General features: G+C 41.9%; 1 long non-coding RNA gene across 1 annotated transcript; it reads right to left on the bottom strand.

Moving 5' to 3' along the window:
* Positions 1-7,701: 7,701 nt before the first annotated feature.
* On the bottom strand, positions 7,702-9,454 carry LOC115837024. Its single transcript, XR_004032107.1, has 3 exons — positions 9,382-9,454; positions 8,263-8,416; positions 7,702-7,780 (listed from the first exon to the last, which is right to left on the bottom strand). It is a non-coding gene; the product is annotated as an uncharacterized LOC115837024 (long non-coding RNA).
* Between the last annotated feature and the right edge of the window lie 212 nt (positions 9,455-9,666).

The following is a 9,666-nucleotide window of genomic DNA, read 5'->3' as shown; positions in this document are numbered from 1 at the left end:
GTATCTTCTACCTATCTCTACCATGCCAAATCCCACCCAGCTCTCAAGGTGTAACTCAACTTCCTGATTTTCCACAAAGCTTCTCTAAATACATGAGACTTCACTGAACCTCCATTCTTCCAGCTATTTGAAATCCACTGCAAATCACTATGTTTGATTTTTTTTTCCATGTGTCTTCCCAACTATACTGGATACTGCTTATGTAGAGCAACCATAAATTATGTTTCTTTTTATATCTCTACAGTATGTAAAGCAATCCTGAGCCATTCCATTCAACAGACATTTTAAAATAAACCCTACAGTGAGCTAGATCCTGTGTGGGTCCCAAAAACACAGTGAAGACAGCACTCAAAAATACTTGTGGGCCAGATGTGGTGGCTCACACTTGTAAACCCAGCACTTTGGGAGACTGAGGCAGGAGAATCCCTTGAGGTCAAGAGTTCAAGACCAGCCTGGGCAATATAGAGAGACCCCCCCGACCACATCTCTACAAAAAAAAATTTGAAAAATTAGCTGGGCATAGTGACACAAGCCTGTAGTCCTAGCTACTGGAGAGGCTGAAGTGGGAGGATCACTTGAGCCCAGAAGGTTGAGGCAGCAGTGAGCTATGATCACATCACTGCATTCCGGCCTGAGCTATGATCATGCCACTGCATTCCAGCCTGTATGACAGAGCAAGACCCTATCTCTAAAAGGAAAGAAAAGAAAAGAAAAAATACTTGTAGACCAAATGAGAAGATCCTGGGAAATGCCTTTCGAAACATAATTATCTATTTTAATTAACCTTTTTCATATAAATGCCATCAGTGACACTTCAGATACAAACATGTGATTTCCATGTCATTTCAGTATAAATTCATTGAGCATCTACTTTGTGCTTGTTCCAAAAAGGAATGAGACAAAGCCCTGCCATCAGAGAATCCTCAGTCTGTGTTACTGTATGTCTTAGGGCATGGTTGGAGATCAAGAATAGAAAAGCCACTAAAATCTACTTAGGTAAAAGAGAACAGAAGGTGAGAGAGAACCGACAGGCCTGCTGTGGGTGATTGGAACAGAAAATGACCAAAGATGTTACTTTCTTCATTGCCATGTTATCTCTTCCTCTGCTTCCCTCATTACATTTCTCTTTCCCCCACCTTTTCTCCCTCCCCATCCAACCCATTCCCAGATTGCCTTCCTTTGCTCTCCTATTACACCATCCACCATGGCTTACATTGGATGGTGGGTGCCCTCAGCCTCCAACACGTGCTGGTGACCATCCAGATCCAGCATTACTGTCTGTTAACTTGACTGTCTCCATTCTAATCCCAAGTGTCCAGCAAGAGACTCCAAGGGGCCTACTGTGGACAGGTTTCTAACCCTAGCCCAAACAGCTATGGCTGGGGAGTGGGGAAAGGATGCCCAAGGTCATGCTGGATGGTATGCAAGGGACCGCTCTTTCTAGGGCTGGACTCAAAGGTATGGGATGATGGCTTCTCTAAAATATAATGTGATAGGGCCGGGTGTGGTGGCTCACGACTGTAATCCCAGCACTTTGGGAGGCCGAGGTGGGTGGATTGCTTGAGATCAGGAGTTCAAGACCAGCCTGACCAACATGGTGAAACCCCATCTTTATTAAAAATACAAAAATTAGCCCAGCATGGTGGCAGGCGCCTGTAATCCCAGCTACTTGGGAGGCTAAGGCAGGAGAATGGCTTGAAGCCAGGAGGTGGAGGTTGCAGTGAGCCGAGATCATACCATTGCACTCCAGCCTGGGCGAAAGAGCAAGACTTCATCTCAAAAAAAAAATTTTATATATATATATAATGTGATAAATGGTCTGTTGCTCTACAATACATACACCTCAGATTCACATTTTGCAGACTTTATGAATTCATAGAATTTTACAAATTGTAAAGGATTCCAGGAATCATTTGACACAATCCCTACACTTGAGCTCACTGCAAACCAAAGCCTGAGAGCAAATAAGGGTGGATCCCGTACTCTCTGACTTCTAGTCTACTCCAACATTTACCAAACCAGAGCAGTTTAAGACCACCTTTGACATGTAGGTGACCAAAGATAGTCCACACTGCATCATAGCATGTGGATTTGTTTGTCTTTTTAGTATAATTTCTGTACCTACTAAGAACTTTCACATATATCATCCTATCTAGTCCTCCCAGCAATCATGAAAAGAATTGTTAAGCCTATTTTGTAGATGACAAACTGAGACCCAAAGAAGTCAACAGACTTGCCTACACTTTACAGTTCATATCAGGCAAAGCCAAGATTTAAACCCATATGATTTCACTTCAGACCTCACTCTTTCTGCTATGCCATGCTGCCTTCACTCTCTGGGAATCAATGAAATGTCAATTTGTATTGTTTGTAATGTTTTTCTATATGTTACGATGTTTTATTTATTTATTTATTTATGTGAGACAGAGTATTGCTCTGTCGCCCAGGCTGGGGTGCAGTGACACAATCTAGGCTCACTGCAACCTCTGCCTCCTGGATTCAGGTGATTCTCCTGCCTCAGCTTCCCAAGTAACTGGGATTACAGGCACTCGGCACCACACCCAGCTAATTTTTGTATTTTTAGTAGAGATGGGGTTTTACTGTGCTGACCAGGCTAGTCTGCAACTCCTGACCTCATGGGATCTGCCCGCCTTGGCCTCCCAAAGAGCTATGATTACAGGTATGAGCCACCATGCCTGGCCTGTTATGATGTTTTAACATCTTAAAAATCTAGCTCAGGAGAGACTGCCCCTTTTGGGTTAGCCAGTTCTTAGAGATAGCAAGAGGGCTCATGGAGAATGCCTTTGTTATGCAAACTAACCAGTCCAGAGCCATACCTCCTCTACCAGGAGGCAATATGCCTCTGCCTTAATCATCCCAGGCTGCGTACCAGGAAACTAAAGACTACTCCTATAGCCCAAAGCTTACAGGAATTATTCAAACTAGCCAATTCCAGTTTACTCTGCCCTGCCTTCCCCACGAAAACCCCGGTAAAGATGCCTCCTGTTTCCAGACCCTCTGGGGATAATCAACTTTGTTTTCCTGAGCCTCTGATGTGTGGCCTCTTATGGCCACACCCCACTGACCATCACATAAGAAAACACAGAACACAATAACAAAAAAAAAAGGATTGGAAAAGCAGACTGAGAAGTTCGGAGGGTCCTTTAGTAATGTTCAAGGAATTAGCATGTACAATAAAGGAGTGGTCAAACCATAATGCGCTCAGACCGTAAATACGATATTCTCAATCCCAGCAAGCATGGCTTCTGGCACTTCTTGCAGCATTCTTGTCTCCAACGCAGCAAAAGGATCGTGACAGGAACATATTTCAATGCACAGATCAATCCGATTGGTTTGGAGGGAAAAGCTGGTTCTCATTTAAGATGGTTTAGTAGCAGTGATTCATTCTATCACAGGCATCACTGCATCTTTGATGCAGACACTATCATCCTAAGCCCCTTTGCAATCAATCCCAAGATGTATAATTTCTTTAGCCTACTGAAATTCTTCACAATTCTCTAAACAACTTCAAATGCTTCTGATAACTTGACCCTGCATTCCTTGGATCAAAAAGCAGCAAGGCACAAATGTCTGAATCCCAGGCTGGTTCCAAAGAGTAGTACTTCAAAGAACTCTGCACACGGCAATTCCGTAGTGTACTTTTACTACTTATTGACTTTAGTTTCTTTGCCATGGTGGAGATTTATTATTCTTTAACTTAAAGCTGGACTCAAATCAATTGTATGCTCTGGTTTCAAGAAGTCCTGATAAGGTCTCCCAACAACACAAGTAGGGATAGGGTGACTAACCTCCATTTATCCAGGCCTGGAAGGATACCAGGAATGTGGGACTTTCAGCTTTAAAACCAGGAAAGTACTTGGCAAACCAGGACAAGCTGGTCACCCTAATCTAGAGATTTAAGAAAAAGCAAATCTTTTGTCTTATTAAACTTCAAGAGGTGTCTTAGAATTAAATGCCTTGATGATGCAGGGTGCTAATGGCTCTTTAATATCTTCAAGCAGCATATTTTCTACAAGTTTGCAGAAAACCCGAAGTATAACTGTATGATAATAAATACAATAGATCAAACAGTGATTCTTAATACCTCCAAATGCAGACGAAATACATCAAGCAAATGAAGAGCAAAACTGACACAGGCGACAATGATTCATTTCAATATGTAAAGGCCCGGCAGGGACTTCTATATAAAAGCGAGTCTTTAGCAGTCAGCACAAGAGTCTTTGATTCACTGCCACTAAACGATGGGAAGTGTCAGTTTTAACTCTCCCAATCGTGGGGAGCAGGGGCTTCCGTCCCATTCTCCTGGTTCAAACTCTTACCTCTACCTATGTCCAGCAGTGTTGGAATGGGCAGCCCAAGATAATGTGCACATTAATTAAATCTTCAATAGGGATGGGTGGGAGGGAGCCTGCTGGGAGCCCAGATTGCTTTCATCCTTTCTAGGGAATATGAAGAGTTAAGACATTTACCAACCCAGCCTCTAAAAAAAAAAATCCCTCAAGACTCAGCCTTGCAGTGCTAATTGATTGATGTCATTTATAAGGAATCTAATAATGTTGAATAATTTATTTTAAAATGACAGATGTTGAAAATATAGAGTCATACTAATCTGGGTCTAGCAGAGAATACATTCATGATTATCATATATAATTTCATGTCAGGATTGAGTTTTTATGTTTTAAACAATCTTCAGGTATCTCATTTTAGTGCTTATATTAAAGTAAATTTAGGAAAAAGGTAATTTTGAACCAGTGGATAAAACTGGATCACAAATTTGTCATTCCTCAAATGTATGCCAACCGCTGTGCTAAGTGGCGGGAGACATGGTGGAGAACAGAGAAATGGTCCTTGCTCTCACTGGGTTTCCATTCTAGGGGGGAAAACTGACAATAAATAAGTACACAAATATATAAAATAATTATAGATGGTGATTAACAAAAATTAGCAGTAAATCTACTTTCAGTTTTCCCATCGCTCTATCCATAGCTCCTTTTTGTTTCGTTTTGTTTTGTTTGAGATGAGGCCTTACTCTGTCGCACACACTGGAGTGCACTGGGGTGATCTCGGCTCACTGCAACCTCCCCTCCCTGGTTCAAGTGATTCTCCTGCCTCAGCTTCTCGAGTAGCTGGGATTACAGATGTGTGTACCACCATGCCCGGCTAATTTTTGCATTTTTAGTAGAGACAAGGTTTTGTCACGTTGGCCAGGCTGGTCATGAGCTCCTGAGCTCAGGTGATCCCCCCAACCTCGGCCTCCCAAAGTGCTGGGATTACAGGTGTGAGCCACCATGCCCGGCTTATCCATAGCTCTTTGAGCCATTCACAACAACCTACGAAACCTCAGTTTCATATATGAATACATATATCTTCATGAAGAAGGATGATTTAACATTACATAATTTTCCCACCAGAAGAACTACACTATACTCACCTCAGGCTATTAAAAAATTTTCATTACTTTTTTTGTGTTTTACTGAGTATTTTTAAATCCCTGGAAACAATTCACATCAAAATGCAAGGCCTCACAAATGAGTTCGGTTTCTCGCTATTGCTGAGGCCTCCTTTCCTTGCTAATAAGATTAACACCTGTTCTTTCTGGTTCCTAGAACAAAGAGAAGAATAAGGAGGAAAATCATGCTCCATCTTTGTAAGTATAACCAGTGCTAGCATAGAGGAGAAGAGGCATGGACAATAAAGCTACTTTAAGAACGCAAAATAGCCCAGGCTCAGTGGCTCACACCTGTAATCCCAGCACTTTGGGAGGCTGAAATGGGTGGATCACTTAAGACCAGGAGTTCAAGACCAGCCTGGGCAATATGGCAAGACCCCGTCTCTAGTAAAAATACAAAAATTAGTCAGGCATGGTGGCACACACCTATAATCCCAGTTACTCAGGAGGCTGAGGCTCTAGAATCACTTACACAGGGGAGATGTAAGTTGCAGTGAGCCAAGATTGTGCCACTGCACTTCAGCCTGGTCAACAGAGTGAAACTGTCTCAAAAAAAAAAAAAAAAGAATGCAAAATGGTCCAATCCTCCTCTCTAGCCAGGAGACTGTTAGTATGGCCACCCTCCCTTCCCCTTGCCTCTGCACCTCACCTCCCTCTCTCCTTCTCTGCAGAGTAGCTGTGGGTTGCCTCCCAGCTTCCCTGTGAGCCTCCTCCTCCAGTAAACCTACTCTTCAAACCAGACTCAAACTCACTCATACCAATGTGTCAGTGATTGATGACAGTAAGGATATTACCATTTTAATAAGGATGAAGGTCTTTAAGAAGTGAAACTCTAAGACTAGGGTCTGTAGCTCCAGTGAGTGATAGTGGGTAGTATATATTTAGCCAGCCCTAAAGAGATCCTGACCACAGATTCACAGTCTCCTGGTCTAAAAGCCAGCTAGCACATAGGGTGCTGGCTGCTTCAGATGCGACTTCATCGTCATACACCGTGGTCATGATTTACTATAAAGTAATGCTGTTTCCAATATATAATGGAGTGGCACCCAGAGCATCTGCTCAACTGAAAAACAAAAAAACAACAACAAAATCACAGTAGGTACACTCGGTCCATCTTGGGTTATCTTCTTTAATAGTTTTTTAATATATTGAAATGTCCTCCATCTATTGCATTATTTAAATTTCTGTGTGTGACATTTGTCTCTCCAGCTAGAGCAGGGACTTTCTTCTAAATCAGCACATAGAAAATATTGAGAGATAGTCTCTTGACTATTAAGTATAAATTAATCTTTCCAGGACTCATTTCAAATGTTTTGTTCTGAATGCTTTTCACGTTATTATTAATAATAACAGCAATTATGTTTATGGGACATTTGCCATGTACCAGGTGCTCTTCCTTAAATTATTCCTCATGCTCACAACAGCCTCCACATTAGTTATTATTACCTCTCTTTCTGTAATTGAAGAAACTACCCAAGGTCACACAACTGCAGAGAAACTCTCCGGCGTTTGTCTATCTCTCTTACAAAAGATGCAAAGGGAGTTTATCATGGTTTTTGCTCCTGAATAGGTATTGGAAAGGCAGGAAAAATACTGTATGTCTTGGCAATTCTACAAAACATATTACGGCACAAGGTTAAAAGATAGGCAACTTTTAAAGCCTCTGTGTTTTCTGTGGGATGTTTATGAGTCTGGAGGTGAGTCAAGAATGAAACAGCCAGTTACAGAGTATAAGAACTATAATCAACACTATGGTACTCAGCAGAAACAGCCTGAACCGAGGAAAGAGCATTCCAATTTAGACTCACCCTCTCCAGAGCAGGTAATAATAGAGCAACCAATTGGCTGCCAACCACATGTTTGAAGCATGTGATGTCAGGACCAGCCCTCCTTGGCAAATTTAATCTTGTTCCAGACTAATTTCTAAGTGTTCCTGCTTTATTGGGTAGTATTATTAACCTTGCTTTCATGGGATAAACCAGGGTTTCAGAGGAGGCCTGGGGGCGGCTTAAGTATGGTTCTCCATTCCGTTCCTCCCTCCCACTCTCTCTCCAACACGCTGCCTGAATATCAGCCTGAGAATAGTCCTAACTACCATTTGTAGACTTCACCCCAATCTACAAAGTCTTTTCACATACCTTATTCATATAACCTTGTGAAATTGGTGCTATTAGTAGCCCCCTCCTAAACAGGAAGATAGCACAGAGAAGAGTTATGACTTACTCCAAATCACACTGCCCAGAGGGATGAGAGCCAGAAGTGGATCCAAGTTTTCTGGGTCTTCTGATTCGAAAAGAGACCAAATGAAGCCTGCCAAAGAAAAGGTAGCACATGATTATCCTTTGCTCCACCCCACCTCTCTGACATTAGGATTAAAATTAATAATAACGTGTTGGATTATAATGGCATCCTACCATTCACTCTACCCATCTCCAGCAAAAACACACCTCAGTCCCACGGAGCTTTCCCTTTAACATCTTCCAGTTTAATTTCACTCATGGGCATTTATAGAGAGCATTGCTATCCAGCAGTTTCTATTTTCCCCCCTGAGGTTTATAGACAATGCACAAGTATTACTAAGTGTTAGATGCATACATGAGAGAATAAATCTTCCTACATGTCCTGTGTATGCCTGAGATTGATTATCACTGCTCAGTTATGAACTTCCTAGGGGATAGCTTTTATAAAACACATACATACACTGAGAATTTAATCTATACACTATGGGCGATAGTAGCCATTCTTACTATCAAGACAGAAGCTCATTCTCGGTGAAAACAGGTTTCATTCACCTGAAGTGAAAAGGAAGAGAAGAATTTGAAATTACTGCAACCACTATTTAGATCGATGGTCAGTTACTCAAGAAACAATTATCCAATTTGTGGGTTTCCTCTGTTCCTCCTGCTTATTGTCTGCTTGGCATTTTTCACTATTCATTATCATCTCCTGCAGAGGGCATTAGAGAAAAAGAGGGGAGGTGAGATTCAAAATAAAATTCCAATAAATTATCATCAAGCACCTACTTTAAGCCAGATGCTGAGATAGGTACTGAGAATCCTAAATGTGGATAAATCCTAAATCACTGGCCCCTGTGCATAGGTTGCTGTCAGAAACGCTGCATTAAAGATATGTATAAAATACTACAAAACTCTGGTAAAAGAGTGATTCACCTGAAAAGGAGGGGAGGAGGTGAAGACAACAGGAAAAAAAGTGATACTTCCACTGGAACCTGAAGAAGTTGAAGTCCAGGAGGAAACAGATGAGTGGGGAAGAGAAGACAGGATGAGCAGGGGAACAGCAGGAGTGTGGGCAGCGGGGTTCAGAAGTGGGAAGGTTTCACTAAGGGCGGTGCAGGTGGTGACCACACATCTTGGTTTGCCTGAGTCAGTCCTAGTTTATGGTCACTATGTCAGCGTAATTAATATAGCACCTCCCTTTACTCTCAAAAGTATCCTAGTTTGGGTAATGAATTATATAGCTGTCTCTGTCAATCTGAGGCACATATGTCATCACTCTCCCCTCCTTTATCCATGGAAGACATTATTAAATTACCATGGTACATTCCTGCCTAGGCCTGGACTTGTCTTCAAAATCCTACTGAAAATATCACTTCAGGCAGTATCACAGATTGGAATTGGACCTACATATGTTTTCCAAGCCATGGGCCATAGAGGTTGCAAAATGGCAACTCACAGGCCATATCTGAACTGCATTTGTATTTTATTTGACCTGCACAGGATTTTTTGCAATTCTGAGCCAGCATTTACTATCATGGGATATAACTCAGAAATTTGTATTTCTAACTTTATTTGAGAAATGGGAAAATCCAATAACATAAGACCTGTATTCCACGTAGTGGAACAATTGGCTGAAACTAAATAGCAAATATTACCCTTTTGTCCAATATCTACCTGTTGTTGTCAGCCTCCAAGCTGGTCCCCACTGATCCTCATTTCCTGGTATCCACATTCTTGTACAGTCCCCTCTCATGCTGTATCAGGTTTGATATGTTTGGCCAATGGAATGTGACAGAAGTGATGTTATTCCATTTCCCAGGCTAGCTGTCATTCTGCCTTTCTTAGATTACTTGGCTCTGGAAGAAAACAGCTGACATGTGGTGAGGAGAGGCCCACATGGTGACAAACTGAAGCTTCCAGCAGTCGCCATGGGAGTGAGTCTTTTTGAAGGAGAACTTC

This window comes from Nomascus leucogenys, chromosome 10 (genome assembly GCF_006542625.1).
Source record: "Nomascus leucogenys isolate Asia chromosome 10, Asia_NLE_v1, whole genome shotgun sequence".
Classification (NCBI taxonomy): domain Eukaryota; kingdom Metazoa; phylum Chordata; class Mammalia; order Primates; family Hylobatidae; genus Nomascus; species Nomascus leucogenys.
The sequence above is the reverse complement of the archived record's forward strand: the minus strand, read 5'-3'. Positions and strand labels throughout refer to the sequence as shown.